Source organism: Lampetra planeri, chromosome 51, assembly GCF_965212315.1.
Source record: "Lampetra planeri chromosome 51, kcLamPlan1.2.h2, whole genome shotgun sequence".
NCBI classification, from domain to species: domain Eukaryota; kingdom Metazoa; phylum Chordata; class Hyperoartia; order Petromyzontiformes; family Petromyzontidae; genus Lampetra; species Lampetra planeri.
The window spans coordinates 4,618,760-4,643,748 of record NC_136157.1 but is presented as its reverse complement, the minus strand read 5'-3'; the positions used below and the strand labels follow the sequence as shown (position 1 = coordinate 4,643,748).

The window sequence follows — 24,989 nt, the reverse complement described above, 5'->3', positions numbered from 1 at the left end:
CATGTGGCTGTTTCTGTGTGGTGGGAGAGACAGCTTGGCGGATAGTACGGTCAGAGTATCCGTTCATCCTGAGGGCCCGATGTACATGTCTTAACTCCGACCAAAACTATCACGTTACCATACATAGCAGGCGTGACCAAAAAGATCTCCAAAATTCTAAACAAACATAAGATCCAAGTCTGATTCAGTACAGTGCATAAAATCCGTGATCTGATTCCATCTGTAAAGGATGTCGTTCCTGACTTACAGTATTCTGGAGTCTATAAATTGAGTTGCATTTGTGGTGATTGCTACATTGGAGAAACGAAACGTCATGTTTCTGATCGTGTCCGCGAGCACAAGTCAGATCTGAAACACGGCAGAACTGATTCTTCTGCCGTTGCCGATCATTGCTACAACTCGGTGGGCTCTCATGAAATTGTCTTTTCCGAGAACAAGGTTCTCTGCAAACCTCCCGGCTACCATCAAAGGTTTGTACACGAAGCCATACAAATATACAAACACAGACATAATTTCAACCGTGATGATGGGTACAAACTTAGTAATCATTGGAAAGATGTTATCAACCACGCAAAAAAGACTTAATTACACTTTTTTGGACCATCTTATCTGACAGGCACTATTTTACTTTACTTTACCGAGTGCTAACATCCCCAGTGTTTAACAGTACTCTCTGCATTGTTCAGCCAGCATTGGTATAAACATGGGCATTTTCGTTCTTTTTTCTATCATGTGTATCAGGCCTCCCCTCCCCCTCTCTGTCCAATGCGTTGGCGTGTGCAGCAGCAACCGCGTCCAACCGTCGTCCATCCTTTTGGCCCTGCCCCCCCTCCCCCTCCCGATGCGTTGTGCTTGGCACTCCGTGCCGTCTTTGAGCCCCGCCCCCCTCCCTCCCGATACGTTCCATTCATTGGCTATCACATTCTGATGAGCTCCCCCTCCTCTCCTCCCCCCTCAACTTGCTTTTAAGGGATTACATCTTGAATCATTGCCTCACTTGATGCAGCTAATCTGGCTGTGACGGTCCCACCTGATGACGGAGACTTGTGTTGCCTCCGAAACGTCGTGATTTTTGTTTTATTTTATTTTCATTAATTTTGATGTTTTACCTACGTGACTTTACCAAAAAACCTAAGAATATGAATCCTTGCAGTCACGAAAGCTTCAAATCTAGAATTAAAGCAGTACTGTTAAATGCTGGGCATGTCAACACTCGCTTTACCAAAAAGTGTGCAGACATTAAGCAGTGCTAGTCGGGTAGATATGCTTGCAGGTGCCTTTAAAGGGACTGCTTGGGTAGGTCGCAAAGAGCAGTCGTCAACTGGAGTGGCCTTCTTAACTAGAGATCTAGGAATAATCGAATCGGCGGAAGAGGTCTTGTGCATGCGTTGGGAGATAATTGTGCTGTGACCCGCCCCATGATGGATGTAGGACAATCTCTTAAGGTATTACAAAGGCCAGGCAGTAAATAATCTCGAGAACACATCACCGCCTTTGTCTCCCCAGTGCCGATTTTGTTGGTACACACTCTCACTAAATGCCAATAGACGACTGAAATGGGGCCAGTTCACCAGCCACCCACGTGGGATATTTTCGGAAATCATACTGAAGTGGTTCTTAGTAAAGTGCGCTCACCCACTTTGACAGCAACATGCCATATCTTTCTTTGACGAAAGTGCAATGTCTCAAACGCGATTTTTGAAAGAAAATGAAGTTTAATCTTTGAAAAGACATGTTATAATGCTGCTGCAGATTTCCCATTCCAGCCAAATCTAAGAGGAACTTACGGGGCTGGTTTCACTTCTACACAGCGTTCTTTAATAGAGTCCATGCTTTATTTAAAGGATCTCTTATTTGATCTGATGCTTAGTGTTGCTTTGTGCCCTTGCAAGATGTTCGATTTTTTTTATTATTATCTGAAACAAAATAAAGCATAAAAAAGGATATATTTTATTTCAATAGTCGACTGAGTTTCTTCCTGTGACGTTAAATTTTAACACTCAGCGTGTTTGAAAATTAGTTTTTTTCTCTCGCGAATCTACTGAACAGCCTGTACATGTTCAGATTTGTTATTTAAACGGCACTCATTCGCATCTTATGTGTACAATATGCACACACAGATGTATTTGCAGGAGGACATCAGATAGCGGGTTGTTATTTAAAATAACAAGATATGAGTTGCCTACTCATGAGTTGTATTACTTTAGTATAAATACATGTTAATTTTAATTCATATGTTGGTTTTGTTCTGACTTTACGTGAACGAAAATGAACAAATTTGCCCGTTTTCTCATTGAAAATAGGTACATTTCTAAATTATATTGTCCTGGTCACAAAAGCCACGTTTTTGAGGAATAATAGCCATTTTCTATACTCCTTCTTGGTTCTTTCGGTAAAGTCCCGTAGAAGGGAAGTAATATTATTTTATTACTTCCCTTCTACGTAACTTTACCGAAAGAACCAAGAAGATGAATCCCTGCAGTCACAAACGCTTAACATCAACATTTTCTATACTGTTTAGGCATAAGCAATTACGAACTAACATTCACTACCCAGGAACATAAATTGTGTTACATAGTAGATTTGAAGTTTTCGTGACTGCAGGGATCCATACTTTTTGGTTCTTTTGGCAAAGTCACGTAGGTACTGTATGGCAGAGGTGGGACAAAGTCATTGTTATGCAAGTCCAAGTCGAGTCGCAAGTCATCAAATTCATGACTCGAGTCTGACTCGAGTCCACACCTCTGCTGTATGGTGGATGTCTGGATAGCATCTGTTTAAAATTTCTCCATGAAAACATTCGCTATCACTGGTGATAAAGGGAAACCCATGGAGTACCTTTATTTTGTTTGTTGGTAAGGCAGTGCCTAACCAGAGTAGGAACATCAGGATTCAGTCCTGTTGGACTAAATCTTCAATTATTGCTAAGGTATCAGGCACAGGAACCTTGGTGAACAGAGAAACTACATCAAAGCTGACGAGAAAATCATCTGGTGACAGTGAAATGCCCTTGATTAGAGAGACCAAGTGAGCTGAGTTACGTTCTGCTGAGGTTGTCTTGCCAGTGGATGGAAGCAAGGTATCAGACAGGAAACGGGCTAGCTTGTAGGTGAGCTGATAGTGGAAACGATGGGCCGAAGTGGAGTACCTTCTTTATGGATTTTAGGAAGACCATAGCAGAGGAGACTGTCATGTTATCTACATGGTCCCAATCAGAAGTGGACACAGAATCCGTGATATAATCCTATCTGTGAAGGATGTCATTCCTGACATGCAATATCCTGGAGTCTACAAACTAAGTTGCACCTGTGGTGGCTGTTGCATTGGGGAAACGAAACGACACATCTCGGACCATGTTCGCGAACACAAGGCCGATCTGAAACCAATACCTCTGCCGTAGCTGACCATTGTTATAACGCTGTGGGCTCTCATGATATTGTTTTTTTTCCGAGACCAAGGTACTCTGCAAACCTTCGGGCTACTATCAAAGGTTTGTTCATGAAGCCATCTAGATATATAAATATAGACATAGCTTCAACCGAGAAGATGGATACAAATTGAGCAATCATTGGAAGGCTGTTATTAACCAGGTAAAAGCCTAACTGCTTTGTAGTGGTTGTCGTCTATCATATCTGCCGGGTACTACAGCTCTATTTTGTTCCCCTCTGCATCCCCAGCTCTCTCGGCCTCCCACTCCCAGCCCCGCCAACTTCCCCCCCACCCCAGCCTCGCGTCCCTCTCCTGGCGTCCACGCAGCGCTTCCCCTACCCCACACTCTCACCCCTCCCTCTCCCCCCTTGCTCCTCCCCCTTTTTTGCCTGTATAACCTCTTATCATGGCAACTCTCTCTCCCACTTCAGCAACAAATTTTATTGCTGTGGTTTTCCGACCTGATGATGATTGCTTGCGTTGCAATCGAAACGTTGTGATTTAATTGATTTTATTTTATACCTTTATTTTATACCTACCAAAGAGTATGTGTTACGTAGTGTTATCTGGCTGTATAGCAAATAAAAAAAATGCAATTGCTTTACTTTGCAGGTAAAAAAAATTGAGTTTTAATATTTACGTGTGTTTTCTTTTTATTTAGGGCCCCTTTATAACATATGGTACAGGCCCTGCACTATCTTAATCCGGCACTGCTTACACCACTGGTGTAGGGCTATTGACAGGTGGTGAGTACATCCCACAGGACGCCACTGGATGTATTGGGTTGCCACGGTGGCGAGATGTTAACTACCTCGCCTGGTATACAGGAGTGCATCGGTTTGATCCCAAACTTGATGCCTGTATATTTGGAGTTTGGATCTACTTCCCGTGGTCACGCAGATTCATTTTGTCTCTATACATTTACAAACATGCATGTAGAGTTTTTGTTTGCGAAATTTTTCCACCTGATAATTCATTTAGGTGAGCTATCATTTGTGGCCTGGTCGCTTCTGAAAAAAGCTATATAGCTCAGTGGGACTTACCTGGTAAAATAAAAAATAGTTTAAAGTTTAATACAAATTGTAATAGTTTGATAGTTTCGTTTTTAATAGGATGTGAAGCACACCGTAGTTTGTTATAATTACAATACGATATTACATTTCACAAACTGACTATTCTACAATGAAGTGCAAACATTGTTTAATTTTTTTTGTATCTCTTTGATGGGTGGAATATTTCATCAAAAAGGTTAATATATGGGTAACCCCATTGGATTCGGCAGCAAAGCCCTGTTTTTAATTCCACTTCTGAATTTTGATCATTTTAATTACACATGGACCCACTTGCCGAGCGAAAAAGGTCTGGAGTGCGATGAATATGAAGCAAGGGTCATCCTATGTCTGTGCAGCATGATGTGCATTATATTTCAAATATACATCGGAGGATTATGGGCTCTGCTGGAAATGTCACACTGAGTGAAATCAAAATGAACGTGGAAATTTTAAAATCAATCTTCAGCCCTGTTAGAAGATATCATAGTTCATCATTGCGATAGTTCAAGATGAATCGTTAATATATACACGTTGTGAATATATATATACATATGGTATATACTGTGTATATCTCCCCGAGCCATCGCAACAGAAAAGGCAACTGTAATTATAAAAGGAAAAGATGCAGCCCTGTAATGGCTTGGTTACGTCACTGCTCTACAGAGCCCCTCTGGAGGATGCTTGGGCTACTGTTCCACAATGGCCAGACGTCTTGAAATGGGTGGAAGCGCCCACGCTTTACCCCACCAGACGGCACCTGGCAATCGACTGTGGTGTACCCATTTATACTGGTGGATGGACAGAAGCCGGGGAAGGGGTGGCATTTTCTAAACTCGTCCCATTGTTTCAAATGTCACACCGGGATATTGAGCCAGTGACCTCCAGATTGCTCAGTGTGCTAACCATTGCACCTCGGCGGGGGTCTCTCTTAAATTAAATACAAATGGGAAATATATATTCATGAATTTGTTGTAAAAAAAATGTGCCAAAAGCTATGCGTCAGAGAATGTGCATGTACGATTGAGTCGTGTGTTGATTACTATAACAGTCTTCAGAGTGTGTGTGTGTGCATCGGTGCACGCATCGAGACTTGGGTTACCACCTGTCCTAGTTTCCTAGAGGTTCATCTTCTAGTGGGGGTATTTGCTGTCCTGGGGAATTCAAATCCAGTTTTTTTTTCATTTGTGTAATGATAATGCACCACTCAAGACAAGGCATTCACATGTAGTTGCCCCCCCGCCCCTTCCTGGTTTTGTGAGATATTATTCCACCGATGGCTTCCTTGCTGCAAAAGCACAGGTATTAACCACTGCACCGCCATCCTGCCATCCAACGATGGCAGAATTTCTCAAAGAGGTCGCAGTGTAAAGTGGTTTCTGACGTTCATATGTCCCACGTGAATTATGACCTTCAATTAAAGAACCAATTCCGTGCCACAGATGTATAGGCAGGAAGAAGGTGCATGCATGTGTAATGTAGTAACTTGACGGGAGACGACCTCACGGGTAGCACACTCTTTATTAACACCAACTTATATTACACGGGTGGCTAACTGCAGCCTAACCCACGGGGTTCCCCTGGCTACACCCACACGGGCTCTTACGCCCCGTAGCTTCTCGGAACCCACCCGGCTGGGGTGTCCGTCTCGACTCTGGGTCCCACAGCCTCGTCCCACATGGACGTCAGACCACGGGTCCCACAGTCTCGCCTCCGAGCCACACAGGGTCCCGGCCCTTACAAGGACAGCGGGACTAGGGGTCTCAGGGCCCTACCTCTTCAACCCCGCGCCGCCCTGTGATCTCTCACTGTCGGCGCGCGTCAACACCACCACTACACATGCAAACTCTTGCCTATAGCTGGATCACACGTCAAAAGCTTACTCTTGGAAAATTACCATGCTGATAAATATTTTAAGATGTTTTAATTCCCATCATTTTTTAAAGACCCCTTTTCTTTTAGATATAGCCAAAAGAAGAGCGCTTCGTCCACGAAATTTACTCTCTAGTTTTTCTACCCAGGCTTTGGTAAATAGTACCTTTCAGTGATTTCACAATCTAAGCCAAGGTTCGGTTTTGTATGTTTTGCGTTTGAGCGTGAAAACATCTGCTTCTGCAACAATGCTACACAATAGCAATTCGCATGGCCATTTTTTAAGTACATGACACAAATGCATCCAATCACACCTGGCAATCCAAGCAACAGCTAAAGCTTGAATGTTGTGTCACTTCAATAAGGTTTCTGTAGACTATTCTTGGAACTTCTTCCTAGATAATGTGCATCTTCGCGCGGATTGGATCTCGAGGTATAAGCAGAATGTATAAAAATTTATTTTGATGATCATAACATTTTTTTGGGTTGGGCCACGTGGTAGATTTACACCAAAAATATTTTCATCAACCCTCCACCACCCGATGAGATTGTCCGTGCCAATGAATTCATCTAATTCTGACTTTTTAATGACCGAATTCAATTCAACATACGATGACATTGAACTCAAAATTACTTTGAGCTTTACCTACGTTTTAAGTTACCATCTTTCAATTGTATTTAATCGTTCCAAGTTTAATTAGTTTAACCAGGCTCGGAGACCAATATAGTCTCATTTGCAAGAGTAACCCGAGTCTCCCAAATGACAAAATCAATGGCAAATCGCCCGATGATGCTGGATGTAATTACCAGCAAAATGTCATATTCAAATTGTAAATGTTGTGGATTCACTCTCCAACACACCAGTGGGCTAAAGTAGTAACTAATTGGCGCGTTGTTTATGTGAAAAACCTTACTGGCTGTGTCGGGTGGTGGAGGGTTACGACACATTTATACTGACACGATCTAACCAAAAAAACCTTTATTATGAATACTATTGGTCACGAAAGCCTACGTGTTAAACTGAAGTATGACAGAGGGTAATGTGTCAGTAATCTCACCTCTTCAAAGGCATTCACACTAAGCTATTTGTTTAATTTTACCAGGTAAGGCCCACTGAAGCGACCTGACCACAAATGATAGCTCAACTAAGTGGCTTATCACGAGGACATTTAAAGCGGGCAAGTACGCTAAAGACATGTTTCTAAATATGGAGGGAAAAACCAGAGGACACGGAGAAAAAATCCATGCGACCACAGGGAGGAAGACACCGCAAACTCCAAATATACAGCAGGCGTCAGGGTCTGGATCAGACCCACAACCTCATGTATACCAGGGGAGGGAGTTAACATCTCACGACTGTGGCGACAGCATGGAAGAGTAGGCCAAAATACCTCCAGAGTGGCTGTCTATAGCTCACTCTAAAAGGAACACTTCTGCACTGCAGCAGAATGAGCAGAGCTGCACTGATGCATAAAGTATATGACGTACGTGGACCTGCGTATATGTATCGCAGGGAGTGCATACAACGATTAAACGTGTAAATGTGCATTCATACACTGTATGCGAAAAACCGCTATCTTGCTCTTCATACGAGTTAACGTGCACATGTATATTTAATTAAAATAACTATGTACAAGAGTATATGAATCCCTTTGGATGAATTTAGAAGATATATATATATATTTCCCACAAGCCAAATGAAGGTGCCACGTTACCATTGGCACAATTATAATTGCAACTTCAATCTGTTGCAGCTTAATTAATATTTTTTTCCCCTTTACAATTTCATCGGAGCAAACATTAATGAATGTTTTGTTTTTGGGGCCGACATGTGCTGTGAGTAGCTAAGCCTTTGTTTCAAGTGTAATGATTATTATGAATTATAATGTGGACTTACAACTTTTATTTAAATTATTAGAATTATGAGACTCCTTTTAGTGGTGCATTCTGCCCGGCAAATACTTTATTCGGGCGAGGGAGGGGGGGGGAAATGGTTGCTGAAAAGGACATCAAAATTTATATTCTTGGTTCCTTCGGTAAAGTCAAGTAGATAGAAAATAAAAATGATAAAATTAGGATAATTTTTTTTATAAAAACAAAGGAAAAATCCACGACGTTTCGATCAAAACACAAGCAGTCTTCATCATTGTGTTGCAATCAAAATGTCGTGGGTTTTTTGCTTTTATTTTAATTTAATATTTTAATTTTTTTTTCTATCTACGTGACTTTACCGAAAGAACCAAGAATATTAATTTTCATGTCTTTTTCAGCAACCATTCCCCCAACCCCTCGCCAGAAAAAAGTATTTGCCGGGCAGAATGCGGCGCTAAAAGGGGTCTCATAATTATAATAATATTAATACATATTCTTATATAAATATACATTTTAAACGTATACATATTCGAATTGTATTCTGAATTAAATATAAATGCTACACTGTTGCATTTAAAACGATGGGCACGTGTCTTAAATGTTATACAGTGAGGGAAAAAAGTATTTGATCCCCTGCTGATTTTGTACGTTTGCCCACTGACAAAGAAATGATCAGTCTATAATTTTAATGGTAGGTTTATTTGAACAGTGAGAGACAAAATAACAACAACAAAATCCAGAAAAACGCATGTCAAAAATGTTATAAATTGATTTGCATTTTAATGAGGGAAATAAGTATTTGACCCCTCTGCAAAACATGACTTAGTACTTGGTGGCAAAACCATTGTTGGCAATCACAGAGGTCAGACGTTTCTTGTAGTTGGTCACCAGGTTTGCACACATCTCAGGAGGGATTTTGTCCCACTCCTCTTTGCAGATCTTTTCCAAGTCATTAAGGTTTCGAGGCTGACGTTTGGCAACTCGAACCTTCAGCTCCCTCCACAGATTTTCTATGGGATTAAGGTCTGGAGCCTGGCTAGGCCACTCCAGGACCTTAATGTGCTTCTTCTTGAGCCACTCCTTTGTTGCCTTGGCCGTGTGTTTTGGGTCATTGTCATGCTGGAATACCAATCCACGACCCATTTTCAATGCCCTGGCTGAGGGAAGGAGGTTCTCACCCAAGATTTGACGGTACATGGCCCCGTCCATTGTCTCTTTGATGCGGTGAAGTTGTCCTGTCCCCTTAGCAGAAAAACACCCCCAAAGCATAATGTTTCCACCTCCATGTTTGACGGTGGGGGTGTTGTTCTTGAGGTTATAGGCAGCATTCCTCATCCTCCTAACACGGCGAGTTGAGTTGATGCCAAAGAGCTCCATTTTGGTCTCAACTGACCACAACACTTTCACCCAGTTGTCCTCTGAATCATTCAGATGTTTATTGGCAAACTTTAGACAGGCATGTATATGTGCTTTCTTGAGCAGGGGGACATTGCGGGCACTGCAGGATTTCAGTCCTTCACGGCATAGTGTGTTACCAACTGTTTTCTTGGTGACTATGGTCCCAGCTGCCTTGAGATCATTGACAAGATCCTCCCGTGTAGTTCCTCACCGTTCATTGCAACTCCACGAGGTGAGATCTTGCATGGAGCCCCAGGCCGTGGGAGATTGACAGTTCTTTTGTGTTTCTTCCATTTGCAAATAATCGCACCAACTGTTGTCACCTTCTAACCAAGCTGCTTGGCGATGGTCTTGTAGCCCATTCCAGCCTTGTGTAGGTCTACAATCTTGTCCCTGACATCCTTGGAGAGCTCTTTTGTCTTGGCCATGGTGGAGAGTTTGGCATCTGATTGATTGATTTATTCTGTGAACTGGTATCTTTTATACAGGTAACAAGCTGAGATTAGGAGCACTCCCTTTAAGAGTGTGCTCCTAATCTCAGCTCGTTACCTGTATAATAGACACCTGAGAGCCAGAAATCTCTCTGATTGAGAGGGGGTCAAATACTTATTTCCCTCATTAAAATGCAAATCAATTTATAACATTTTTGACATGCGTTTTTCTGGATTTTGTTGTTGTTATTCTGTCTCTCACTGTTCAAATAAACCTACCATTAAAATTATAGACTGATCATTTCTTTGTCAGTGGGTAAACGTACAACATCATCAGGGGATCAAATACTTTTTTCCCTCACTCTACCTACGTAACTTTACCGAAAGAACCAAAGATACCTTCAGTCACGAAAACTTCAAATCTAAATACTCACATCGCTTCTAAAGACTTTTGATCAGAGTGGAAGATGAGGCTAAAATACCATTTAGAGGCTCTCCTTGGAGTTCTTTGCATGACTGCACTTTCACCAACGTCATCTTTCCAGTGCTTTTTGAACACGATAAGTGTTTGACGCGTTTGGTTTCAACACTGAATGTGCTATTTTAATTATTGGGATTTGACATGTGTGGTTGCGTGGGTCTGCATAAGATATCTTCCATGTTAAGAACATTACCTTGTAAAAAGCTCCGGTATAAAACTCGAAAGTAATTACTCTGATGCAATAATTGGCCTCACAGATAACGAGACTTAAATGGAATTGGGCAGAGAATCTGACGTAAAAAAACAAGCACCTTTTCTTCAACATCACAATTTAATCACGGATTCTATTCAGTAGCACTGGAGGTAATATGTTCCATTACCTTTCACACTTAAGCACCCACTGACACGTCCAAACAATGTCCTGGAACCGATCTATGCTGACCAGAAGAACACGTATTCGTGTGTGAGAAGAAACCGATTTAAAATTACAAGCTTATTAATGGAATACAATTAGCATATTTACCAAGATGACAAAAAGATCAAAATTTTGGAACAAACTATTTTTTTTATCTCAATTTAATTCATGAATATAAATAAACTAAACAAATATTATCAGAAGAATATCATACAGATTTCGTATGTATGTATGTTGAAATTATTTTGCACCATACGTAGTCAATCACGCTCATTGGATGTGTGGGGGAAGAACAACAAACTAAACACAAAACGCAGTTCTAAATAAATGAGTTTTCAAACTTAATTTAAAAGTTCATAGCTCCAGTGGCTTCCTAATATCGAGAGGAAGAGCGTTCCAGACGGCCGCAGAAGCACATCTGAAAGCGTTGCCATGTACTGACTGTCTTTATTTGATGGTTTGCCAAAAACCGCTGCGAGGATGATCTGAGTTCGCGTGATGGGTTATTTTCCTTGACGAGATCAGCAAGGTATTGTGGGTCATTTGTGGCAAGCACTGTGTGTGTGCAATTAGTGCGACCGTTTAACGCATTCGTTCGGCATCTTTTACACTTAGTTTAACACGTAGGCTTTCGCGACCAATATTATTCATTATAAAGGTTTTTTTCATAATCAACGATTTTTGGGTTTAGATCGCGTTAAACCCAAAAATCGTTGATTATGAACAATATTGGTCGCGAAAGCCTACGTGTTAAACTGAAAGGTTTTTTCTTTTTCACTGCAAGATCAAGGCGTGTAGCCTAGCCAAGCTAGCCCAGCACGGCTCAGGAGGAGACAGTTTGTTTTTCAACTGCAGAAGCCGAGCCATGCCACTGCATTGGCTTCTGGCTGCCGAACGAATGCGTTAAACGGTCACACTAATTGCACACAAAGTGCTTGCCACAAATGACCCACAACACCTTGCTGAGCTCGCCATGGAGCATAGACCATCACGCGAACTACGATCATCCTTGCAGCGGTTTTTGGCTAACCATCGAATAAAGATAGTCACTACATGGCAACGCTTTCAGATGCACTTCTGCAACCGCCCGGAATCCTTTCACTTCCGATAGTAGGAAGCCATCAGATTCACCATGGAAGTCGAAAAAGATGGCAAGCTACCCTTTTTGGATGTCCTAATCAAAAGGAGACCTGATGGTTCAATGAGCCACTCTGTCTACAGGAAAGCCACCCATACGGATGCTTACCTAAAACCGGATTCCCACCACCATCCATCCCAGAAGAATTCCCTCATCAAGACTCTATATCATAGAGCCCAATGCATCTCCGACCAGGAACACATTGCCAGTGAACTCAAACACGTACGCCAAGCTCTTAAGGCTAATGGTTACTCCGACTACACAATCCGCAAAGCCATCACTCCAACCATCAAGAAGGATCCTGTTGAGGAGCCTTTCAAGACCATCACCTTACCCTACATTGCTGGGGTCACAAAAAAGATCTCCAAAATCCTGATTAAACACAAGATCCAGGTCCGATTCAACACAGTACATAAAATCCGTGATCTGGTACCGTCTGTAAAAGATGTGGTTCCAGACATACAATACCCTGGCGTCTACAAACTAAGTTGCCTCTGTGGTAGCAGTTACATTGGGGAAACCAAACGACATGTCTCGGACCGCATCCGTGAACATACAGCAGACCTGAAACACGGTAGGACAAACACCTCAGCCGTGGCAGATCACTGTTACAACTCAGTGGGCTCACATGACATTGACTTCTCCAAGACAGAAGTTCTCTGCAAGCCATCTGGCTATCATGAGAGATTCGTTCATGAGGCGATCCACATATACAAACACAGAGACAATTTTAACCGAGAAGATGGATTCTGGCTTAGCAATCATTGGAAGGACGTAATAAACCATTTCGGATCTTAACTGATTGTGTTCACGTTTACGATGACTTTCAGACCGCGTTCCACTCACTGGCATTGTATTCTCCGCAGGGAATGGATTCTTTGCTCCGCTGCAAGTTTTCCCCCCACGACTCACCCATTGACACGACGGTCAATGGTACAGTGTATAATAACAAATAGTATAACATTTATATGCTTAATACAATGTTCAAAGTAATATATAGTATCGTAATTGTATAGTAAACATATAGCAGTGTGATACACATTAGGGTGAGTAGAATAATACATAGTGCAATATTACAATGTATAAGGTGGTTTATAGCAATACAGTATATAATTTAATGTTGGGTTTATCTATGGCAGTATATAGTACGGTGTATGCTCGTGTGATGTAAGAGAATAAAGTTTAGATGGAAGCATGTTATATAATTTTTACGACGTAGAATTGTAATGTATTACTTACTGTTAGTAATTCAGCTTATTGTAGAGTATAGTAAGTACACTGATGGTGCTATGCAGTTTATACTTTAGTTTTTTATGTAGTTTATAGTTTAGTTTTCTACGTGGTTGTTTAGTAACTGCAGCTACATACTATTAACATTCCTTTCCTTTGTTAATGCTACTCCCTGCACCCCCCCTTGGTGCTGTTGATCCTGCATAATGCATGGGCATAATATGACTATGAAACCCCCCCACCCACCTCCTACGCATTTCCCATGAATATGCTAAATTCCTCTTCATATGCACATTCTTTTTGTTAAGGCGCTCTTCCACCTCCAACCCAGCTTATATATAAGCTCCTAGCTTGGTAGTGTCTCATTCTTCACCTGAAGACGGCTGCTTGCGTTGTAGCCGAAACGTCGTGAGAATTATTTTATTTTATTATGTTTTATTTTTATTATTTTATTACTTCCCTTCTACGTGACTTTACCGAAAGAACCAAGAAGATGGAGCTACGCACTTTGAAATAATTCTCTAGATTGCAAACTAATTTCTTTAAAACTGCTTTTTGTGTTAAGTGTGTTGTCCTTTCCCTGCACCTCCGATTGGCATGGTTGGCTACATATGGTGCAACAGAAGGTCAACATATATACATAAACAGGGTGTCGAACCAATATATTTTCGAGTTCTGTTCAGGTTAAACAGTTAAGGTGATTGGTTTGGAACCGTCTCAAACGGTTCTATTCTGGTTAACCGACCTATGTAACCAGTTACATTTTAGCATAATTTAGGTATTCGTTTCAAGTTTGATAATCATCATCATTATCAAAACTTTGAACCCACATCACACACAGGCAACAGATAGACACGGAGACTCAGACAGTGAGATGGAACCACACTGAGACAGAGACACTGAGAGAGACGGGGAGAATGTTGATTAAATAAATGCGGCCTTCTCCCCTTATTTGTCTCTCCACGTAAGAAATGTTCTTTTTACTCCGCCCATCGGCCGAATGACCCTCTCTTTGGGCATATTATCAACAAAAAATGGTTTAAAACAAGCAAATCCTGTATCGGTTTTGACATTAGTCATGCAGATATAATAGAGTTAATTTCTTTGAGATAATGTACTTTCAAGATTTTTAGGTCCAATTTATTCTCAGAGTAAGATGTATTACATTTTTTATAACTTTCATTTTTATGCACTAGATGTAATCATTTAAAAAAATAATATTACTCCATAGCCTATTTTATTTCATAATCTCCCAATAGTATAACAGTTATTGTGATGTGATAATGTTTATTTCAACAAACTAATGTAAGCAAAGGTCACGTCATGTAACAAGACTTTTCACAGGAAAGGTGTGGAAAGCTCTAGAAAGTGACATCGCTTCCTGTGATATCACATTTTTTAATCATCCAAACATTTTCATATCTATGCCTGATTTGCAGATGTTTTTTTGTTATTATCTGAAAAATCTGGAGCACATACCTCTTCTCTGTGTGCCAGGTCCTTTCTCAAATATGTCATCAGTCATGGTATCCCTTCCATTTAGCTCTCTCCATTATATTTTCCTCGTAACTTTGCATGAGATGCTCTCAGTTGCATCCTATTGCTCAAATTGCTTATGTACTTAATCATTGTCTTTCGCAGCTTCTTGTAACTGTACTTGACCCATTCCAAAATAATATATTGAGTATATTGTTTTCTCTTGCTTACTTCAACATATACCAAAAAGAAGTCCAGTCATTCAAAATGACAAGCTCTTTTCTCCTCTCAGTTATCGGATTCATTTTTTTTTATTAACGTATTATTTATCTTCATATAAGTGTGCCAACAGCGGCAACGTTATGGCTTGCAGAATACTTTTCAAACGAGCTGCGGTGTTTCCGTGCATCACCAACTTGTGGCAGTCTCTTTTATCGAGCGGAGTTTCCGACGATAAAATCACGACAGCAATTATTGACACGGAGGAGCGCAAACACACCGAATGTAACGTAACGTCTCTCCCGTGACACGGCAGAATGGGGCCAAGAAGGCATGCATCAGGATTATGGTCACATATGCTCGCATACAAACTTCGTTAGGTAAGCAACTTGTCAAGGGGAGAGTGCTGCTTTAACATGCCCCCCGCCCGCACCTTCCTCCATGGCAATATTTTTCACACATCTAGTCAGCCATTGGTTTCCTTCATTTAAGGTGACAATTCGCACGAGACATCTCTATGTCAGAGGCCACTTCACGCTGCGACTTTTTTGAAAGTCTGCCGGTATTGGGTGGCGGGTTGTATGGCATAGCAGGCGTAACACCTTGTGCCTCACAGCAACAGGGTCATGAAATCAATTCCCAACTGTGAAAAAAAGATTGTTGGGCATCGCGTCTTATACGGCGATGCCTTGAAAAGTCTTAAATTGACGAATACAATTTTTTGTTGATCGATCTTAGATGTTGTTTCTCCGCCCCCCACCAAATTATAAACGATTAATTTGTCAACCTGAACGTTTTAAAGACGACCATGGCAGCGTAGTGTTATCACCAACTACAGATCTATTCACCTGTCTGCTCTCCGCTCTGATAAAAAAGGGGCAATTTAGCGAAATGTTCGGCCATTATGTGTGTTTCTGTTTTGAGGCAGGGACTGTTTTTGCTGTTGTTTTACTGCCTTTCCGAAGCTTCGGAATTGATGATGCAATTTAAACTTACATATTTTATTTATTAAAGGGGCACCACGGTGGTGAGATGTCATCTTCCTCGCCTGGTATGCAGGAGTACGGAGGATCGATCCCGACTCTGGCGCCTGCTGTATATTTGGAGTTTGCAAGTTCTCCCAGTGGTCACGTGGGTTTTTTTTGTCCTCTGGGGTTTCCCTCCATATTTAGAAACATGCGTTGAGATTATTTAGATAATCATTAATGGTGCTATTAATGTCCAAGTGACGGGCCACTTTGTTGAGCGATCATTTGAGGCCAGGTCGCTTCTTAAAAACAAGTTCGTACTTATATTTTGATTTAAAGCTTTCGTGACTGCAGGGATTCATCTTCTTGGTTCTTTCGGTAAAGTCACTAGAAGGGAAATAATAAAATAATAAAAATAAAACATAATAAAATAATTCTCACGACGTTTCAGCCACAATGCAAGCAGCCGTCCTCAGGTGAATAACAGGTCTGTCGGAAAGACAGCGTCTGAATGAAACACCCCAGGCTTGGAGCGTACATTTAAGCTTAGAGTCGCGGCATTTAATACTTCAGAGGGCTTTGCCTGTTCGGATGGGGATGGTTTTCGTTTTATTTGTATATGTTCGCGTGATTTCTTTACCTTTCTTGTACTTTGCACTACTATCATGTTTATGTACTGTTTGTTGTTTTAACGTTCTTATACGCCCCTAGTGGACGTCTATGAAAAAGAGCTTTATATCTCATCGGATTCCTCCACTATAAATACAGATTTTGATTCTGATACTAGGTTGACCATGGGGTGTTTTTTGTTGTTGTTGTGCTTTTTTTGCCACTGCCAACATCCGTCCCTTGGTCTCTTCTTTGTTTCAATACAACATTAAAAGAATAGCATGAATTAAGTGTGATCCATTTATCTTATTTTATCTTTTTAAATCCATATCATTTTCAAAATCTGGATATTCCCGCGGTGTAATGGTTATCACACCAGACTTGCAGCTTCATTACACTTTATTATATATTTTTGTGAGGGAATTAAATTTCATCTATTTTATTTCACTTCGGTACGTTAACGCTGTGTGTCTTAAAGAGATACCCGCAGCAATTTTTGAAGAAAAATAAAACTTATGTGCAAAGAGCATTTTTCAAATAAACAGGACCAGCTCTTGGAATTAAAACGACGGGACTTTTTCTTATAAGAAATATATATATATTGATAAATGATATGCAGTACCCTCATTCTGGAATAATGCCTCAATTATTTGGGGTAAAAAACAACGGAGACGAGACCGATTCGAAAAATTACTGATGTGGCTGTACGTATGTTGAACTTTTTTCGCACGCTACGTAGCCAACCGTGCTAATCGGAGGTGACTCTTACATCCCCAAATTTCATCGACTATGCAAAGAAAATGTTACACTGGAGGAACTGACGCAGCTCATCCAAGCTCTAAAAAAGCAAGGCCTTTTCAAAGTTGTGAAGCAATTATTACAAGCACTTTCTATATGGGAAAAAAATAATTGCATTGCACGATCACCGTCTAGATGGAGAGATGAGATGGATCGTGGCAATGCAGGACCGTGAGGTATAGTGACGGACAATGCGGATGAAACCTTTATCTGGATGCAGTAAAATAAAGCTGACACTAATGATGAGAAATACTCGCTAGGATTCAACATGCAATCCATTCATTGCTTTATACCCACAATGCAGTGCCCACTTGCACGGCGTGTAGATCACACCTCTGAGAAAGTGAAATTTCTAACTTTTATGAGGCCTTGAAACATTTTCAAAAGCGTTGCTGCCAATGTCATGCTTTTCATTTAATGAATCACCCGATCCCTCCAGTTATATGATCCAACTTTCTTTCAGCATCGACATTCGCCAATCGTACACAGTGCCATGCCAAGATTCCTGCTCATGGGGGCTGTGCTTCAATGAAGTGGATTGTGAATAAGTCCTTTTAACACTACAAGGTTCCGCAAGCTTGCCCCACACACCTTTAATTGAATTGCCTTCGTGTCGGTTATAGGAGAGTGTCTGATACTTCATGGAACAAACTAAAAGAAAACCAAAAACCCATGTGCAACCTTACCAAACGCAATTCTCCCGAACTTTTTAAAAAATGAATTTCACATTTTTTCTCACCATCATTTTTAGCGATAAACCACGTGATTGGGCTGTGTGCTGTGTGCCTCCCAAGTGACTGCATGGCCAAAATGTGTGAGGTGCATTCCCCTTGTCGCGTATCTTCACCAACCCGCGGTTGCCACGGTCGTGAGATGTTAACTACCTCGCCTGGTATACAGGAGATCGTGGGTTCGATCCCGACCCTGATGCCTCTTGTCTATTTGTAGTTTGCATGTTCTCCCAATGGTTGCATAGATTTTTCTCCGGGTCCTCCGGTTTTTCCCCTCCACATTTTAGAAACATGCGTTTAGAGAATTTGGCTGATGCTACAAATGCCCATATCATAAAATAACTGTATAGCTCAGTGTAAATTCATAGTAAAATACAAATAGTTGATCGTTTATTATTTAAAAATTTAAATAGCTGATGGCAGATTTGGAGGGAGGTCGTGATCCAGCAGTTGCTTTATTAATATTATTTACCCCTTACATTATTACACTTACTTCACTGAGGAAAGCCTGACTGATTCTCGAGTTTATATTTTCATAAGAGTTCTTCTAAGTGTTTTGCAGTGGGGGGGGGGGGGGGGTGCGATGAGTGGTGCTACATGAATCTCGATTGTGACTTTAATATATTTTTTATAGATAACACCATGTGCTGCACAGGGGCAGTTGCCACTGGGGTCCACTTGGCTAAATAGCAGCGGGGCAATGGCACACTTCAGATGAGCTGTGATGCAAGGTGCTTTTGAATGTCAACGCATTTAAGCACCCGAAACAGGCAAATCGTTTTGACATACCAGTGAACATTGGACAATAGTCGTGGCTTTGAGATACAGATTTGGACACCCTCGGAGAGCAAGGCGCTAAAGTTACAGAGTAGCTGACGGGCAGAGATCAGCAAAACATCTCAACAAGAACCTAATGAAAAACAGCAGGGTTCTCTTCAAACCCTGTAGGAACCCGGCTACCTACCACTTTCCGCGAAGACCAAACGCTCGTAAATGTGCCTTGAGGCCCGGGAACATTTGCCAGATAGTTTCACAGCATGAAATTGGGCTTCAGGCCACAGAGGGTCAAATAAACATAGCAATATATATAAAATGTTGGGGAGGTGGTTTGTGCAGACCAAGAGCGCATACATGAGCACGTAATTTGATAAACTACAGCTAAGGTTTTGGCTCCATCGCATTTGTGCCGTATTGCCGAAGAAATGACCGAACGGAATAGCTGCTTACGGGGTTTGGTCGGTGAGGAAATCACCGTGGGAATTTAATTTCTCAAACAACAGCGGTGTGTGTTCGTCGGACAAAATTTGCCTGCTGCAATTGAAATGCAATTTTGATGCTCTCCTCAAACCCCCCCTCAACCACCCCAACCACCCCCCCCCCCTTTATATTTTAGGTCCTATGATTGCATGCGATGTACCGTGGGTCGTGATGGGCCAAACCAAACGTTTTGAGGCACTTAAAAAAATAAGGGGCAACAATGGGGCTTTTGCATTCATGGTGCATGTTCGCATTCGTAACAACCCCAAAACAATGAGTTGATAGAGTAACTGTTTCACCTTTAATAACGGCATCATAAAGGCCGTGTATAATTGGTGGATACAAAAACATTTTTACTAATGTATTTTACATTTTATTTAATTGTTTTTGCACTCAATATACAACAAGTGGTTGCCACAAATTAACCACAATAATTTGCAGACCTCGTAAAGGAGCATAAACCATCACGAAAACTGTGATTTTCCTCGCAGGAGCTTGTGGATAACCATCGAACAAAAACGGTCACCTCATCGCGCGCTTTCAAATGCGCTTTTGTGGCCGTCTGGAATGCTCTTTCTTCCATTCCCATGAAGCCACTGGAGCTATGCACTTTTAAATCATCTAGGTTGAAAACTCATTTCTTTAGAACTGCTTTTGTGTTTATGTATTTGTCCTTCACCTTCTTAGGTTTTTTCGGTAAAGTCACGTAGGTCAAAATTAATGAAAATAAAATAAAATAAAAAACAAAAATCACGACGTTTCGGAGACTTGTGTTGCCTCCGAAACGTCGTGATTTTTGTTTTTTATTTTATTTTATTTTCATTAATTTTGACCTACGTGACTTTACCGAAAAAACCTAAGAAGATGATTCCTTGCAGTCACGAAAGCTTCAAATCTAGAATTGTCCTTCACCCTCCACCCCCCTCACTTCTGATGAGCACGGTTGAATACGTACAGTGTGAAAGAAGTTCAACATGCATAATACATACGTGTTGTATGAAAGGAGAGGTTCGCACCCACCTTGATAAGGACGGAAGAGGCACTTGTCGTCTTTGCACAAAATATTTTTAAGGCATGGCCACCTACTTTGTGGCATTAAACTATGTTTTTTCAAAATAAACGAAAGAATGTATTGCCTTGAATTGTTATTATATTTGTTTTGCTGCCTTTCCCAGACCTACATTTGATTTTGACAAATCTATGAAAATTGTATATACCAGTGAAATTTGAACTTCCATGCTATATCTATATGTATTTATTTTGTATTTACTTGCTTAACTATTCTCTATCTTACTCTGGTATCCTTTGTTGTATTCTGTTGTTGTTGTTGTTGTAACTTGCTGACCCACCCCTACTGGACATCTGTGAAAAATTGCTTCATAGCCTTATCAGATTCCTCCTGCACTGCCATGGATAGCAGGTCTCAGCCATGAAGGCTACAACCAAGTAATTATAAGTAACATTGACTCGACTTGACTCATAAAATTACACTGACAGTGTGGAAAACAAAGATACGTGTGGCTCTCCAATGTGTGCCTTAGAATTGTATTACTGTGCATTGTGCCTGACATGATGCTCCGTGCGTCTGGGAACTTCTTCGGGAACGAGATTTTCAGCACATGGAACGAAACGTCAGGCATTGCGCGACAAACCACACAAACGCGGTACAGCCCTGGAAACAACACTAGTAATCGAAATATATGCAGTACAGCAACGCACATCCACGCAGCAGAACAATGCGTAAAACCACACCTGCCTTCTTTTTCCTATGGCTGGGAAAGCGGTTATAGTTTGATTCCACGAATGTGTGTATCTACATGGATGTGGAACTTCTTTCGCACCGTATGCAGACAACCGTGCTAATCAGAGGTTCGGGGGAAGGTCTACAAACGAAATACCATACATCCCTGTAGTCACGAAAGCTTTAAATCGAAAGAGTGTTCCAGACGGCCACGTTACCCCCATCACCACCATTAACGTCAACATACCACACTTCATTATCATGCAGGTACCTCCTCAATATTACCACCATCAACATCATCACCACCACCATCATATATGTATGTATGTTGAACTTATTTTGCATCTTCTTGGTTCTTTCGGTAAAGTCACGTAGAAGGGAAGTAATAAAATAATAAAAATAAAACATAATAAAATTATTCTCACGACGTTTCGGCCACAACGCAAGCAGCCGTCCTCAGGTGAAAACCAGGTCCGTCGAGGCGACTTTACCGAAAGAACCAAGAAGATGAATCCCTGCAGTCACGAAAGCTTTAAATCAAAATTTTATTTTGCATCGTACGTAGCCAACCGTGCTCATTGGAGATGCGAGTGAGACGGAGTGAATGGTTGTGATGCCACCTGGAAATATATCTCTCCCAACTGTGATCGAGCGCGTTGTAGGCGATAGAATTTGGTGGATCAACAGAGACTTTATTGTTGCTGTTGAAGCTCCTGAACTCATTCGGCTGCAAGGTGGCTAGGAGATGACAGTCCAGAAAACGTTATTGAGAATCTCTGCATTCATCCAGTGTGCAGATATTTGTATCACTATCTCATCGTAGGCGTGGGTTTTTTTTTGTTCAAATGTTTCCAGGCTGTAGGTAAAACACACTCATTAAGAGGAATTGGCCGAACAGTCTGAATGCAGGGCCCTGTAAAAATAGAGTCCTGAGTCTGGGTGAACCTTATCTGGGAATACATGGAGCCTCTGACCAAATCACTCGAGATGCACCTGATCTCGTGAGATCTAAAAATCTCAACAAAAGTGAGCCTGGATAGCACTGTTAATGGGTGACCATCATGTGCAAGAAACAGGTGCAGTGGGTATAGTGGGCAGTAGAGGGCAGGGGAGTGAAATCTCTTGTTGTTTCATCATGGGACCTCCATTGCCAGTATCAAGATATAAGAATAGGTTTTACCGTTTCTGGCAATAAAACAGGTGCTAAGATGTTTAAACAACAAACAGATTCCTTTCGCAAGCAATCATGTCTGCATTAGTCATGTAAATTTGTAGTGAACTTGCAAGCAAAAAACGTGCTCTGGCAGTATTTGATGCATTGTCTTTGAAACTGATTGGTCCACACCAGAGGCAACTTTCTTTAGAGCCTAGTCTCAAACAGTGTTAGACCAGAAGACGCCAAAAGGCGTGTTAACAACTTAACATAATTTTTTTTTCCAGAAAGGGTAGAACCTCTTCTTATATTTTTATATTGGCAAGGGAGGTCCCATCATGTAGCTGCTCACTCCGAGCTCTCAATGTCCTGATAGTGGCATTGTCTTTGTGCTGTTCGCCTTGTTGCGTCCTCTGATCTAACACTGTTTGAGACTAGGCTCTAACGAAAGCTGTCTCTGGTGTGAACCAATCAGTTTCAAAGACAATGCATATACTACCAGAGCATGTGTTTTGCTTGCAAGTTCATCACAAGTAAATGTGTTTAATGTATACATGAGTCCTTGCAAAAATATTTCAGCTTGGTGTTTTAACATCTTAACACCTGTTGTATTGCGAGAAAGGGTAAAATCAATTATTGTATCCATTGTTGTTCTTCACTTCCCCTCACATCTCGTGGCTAACCATTGTACAGAGATGGTCACGGCATTGTGCGCCTTTGATGTGCTACTCCGGCCGTCTGGAATGCTCTTCCTTCCGATATTGGGAATCCATTGGAGCTATGCACTTTTAAATACTCTAGGTTGACAGCTCACTTGTTTAGACGTGCTTTTTGTATTTAGTTTGCTGTGCTTCCCCCGCAGCTCCGATTAGCACAGTTGGCTACGTCCGGTGTGAGAGAAGTTCAACATACATATGTACATTCACCAGGCCGCACTGACGGGCATGATGAAGTACGGTCATATAACACACATGACCGGCAAGACATTGGGATTGTATCATCTAGCAGTGGATTTACGAAACGGGCTGTACATGTGCGTAGGACATTCATTATATTTATTGCGGCCCTTACAAATGGTTCACTCGACTATCTTAACAAATTAGTTCATTTTTTTTATTTAAAGCTTTCGTGACTACAGGGATCCATATTCTTGGTTCTTTCGGTAAAATCACGTAGAAGGGAAATAATACAATGATAAAAATATAAAACAATACAATTTTAAATTATTTTTTTTTCAAATTTTATTGCTGTGGATTTCACACCTGATGACGATTGCTTGTGTTGCAGTCGAAATGTCATGATAATTGTATTGTTTTATATATTTTTAATTTTATTGTTTTCCTTCTACGTGACTTTACCGAAAGGAACCAAGAAAATGAGTTCATGATAAACAAAGCCTTTGCACAAAGTTCCATTTGAGCAATGCGGCATTACAATTAGTTGATTAATGGAAGAGGACAGTTCACGAGAAAACTTTTTTCTAGATATAAAAGCTTAAAATATATAATTTGTCATTGCCATCGAGGGACGGAATAGAGGGAGAATTGAGAGCACACACCATGAATATTCATGACTAGATTAAATGCCAAAACCGCTGTATGCAAGTTTACAATTGCTAATGACCACATTTGGGGAAGACACAAAGTGGGTTAACCACGTGCCATGTGCATGCAATGCGAAATAACACACTGAAACTTTGGCCATCGTGAGTTTTTTCATTGCGGGTTTCACCATTTGTGCCAAATTTATCGAGGTATCGTCCGCCAATCGCTCCCCTGTGGCTCTACCATCTACGCTTGACCACAGGATTCATGTACGGTACGGTATGCATTATAAAGAAGTATCGTACTCTAATTGCACTGCTCGCTATGATGCTGCAGCGGAATAATACAAACGCCATCTTGTCCGCCACGTGTCCCATCGCAGGTCCCATGTCACGTGTTCCAAGCATCCAGTGAGGCATTCGTGACAACAAATGTCTAAGCTCTATATATTTAGGTGTTATCGGCCAATAAATGAGTGCATGTGGATCGAAACTGGAGGACCGAGGGAAAACTCACGCGCGCAAAGGGGGAGTCACTATCCTAAACAGGTGAAACGGGTAGAGTTCACCTTGTTTGCTGTACTGCCATACCGAGGGTATGGCAATCTCAACGCCCACGGGAAGGGAGTTTGACGACATTTGTATGATCCTCCAAGCCTTGCCGCCTCCACAGTGCTGGGATTAGAGGCCACGTGGGTAGCCACCGGGAATCATGTGGTCAGAGATGTATGACTTGCTGTCGTACGTGTTCAAAAAAGCCGCGGATGTTCACGAAAAACATAGTACAAAAACCGAAAAGTATGCAAAGAACCACAGAGAGATTCAAGCGTGTACAACGTCCTGATACATGAACAGAAGAGCGCGTGGGTCAGATCATTGTTGGAGGTAAACGACACCATTTTAACTGTTAATAAAATTGTAAGTAGGTATGGGCAGAAGGCTTCACTTAGAAGGGATAAGGGCCTAAAACATTAAGAATAATCACGGAGTGGCAGCCATGAGAAGAGAACGGGCTCCGAGAGCATGTCGATGGAAGAGACGGAACAATGAAACCAGCTGGAATTGCGGGTGCTTAGGCAGATTAGGGGCCGTCCATAAATGACGTCACGCTATTTTGGACGATTTTTGACCCCCCCCCCCCCGTAACACAGCGTCACAAAAAGTCAAACCCCCCCCCCC

General features: G+C 41.4%; 1 non-coding gene across 1 annotated transcript; it reads left to right on the top strand.

Moving 5' to 3' along the window:
• Positions 1–20,362: 20,362 nt before the first annotated feature.
• LOC144734571 (U6atac minor spliceosomal RNA) lies at positions 20,363–20,484 on the top strand. Its single transcript, XR_013588528.1, has one exon. It is a non-coding gene; the product is annotated as a U6atac minor spliceosomal RNA (small nuclear RNA).
• The last annotated feature ends 4,505 nt before the right edge of the window (positions 20,485–24,989 follow it).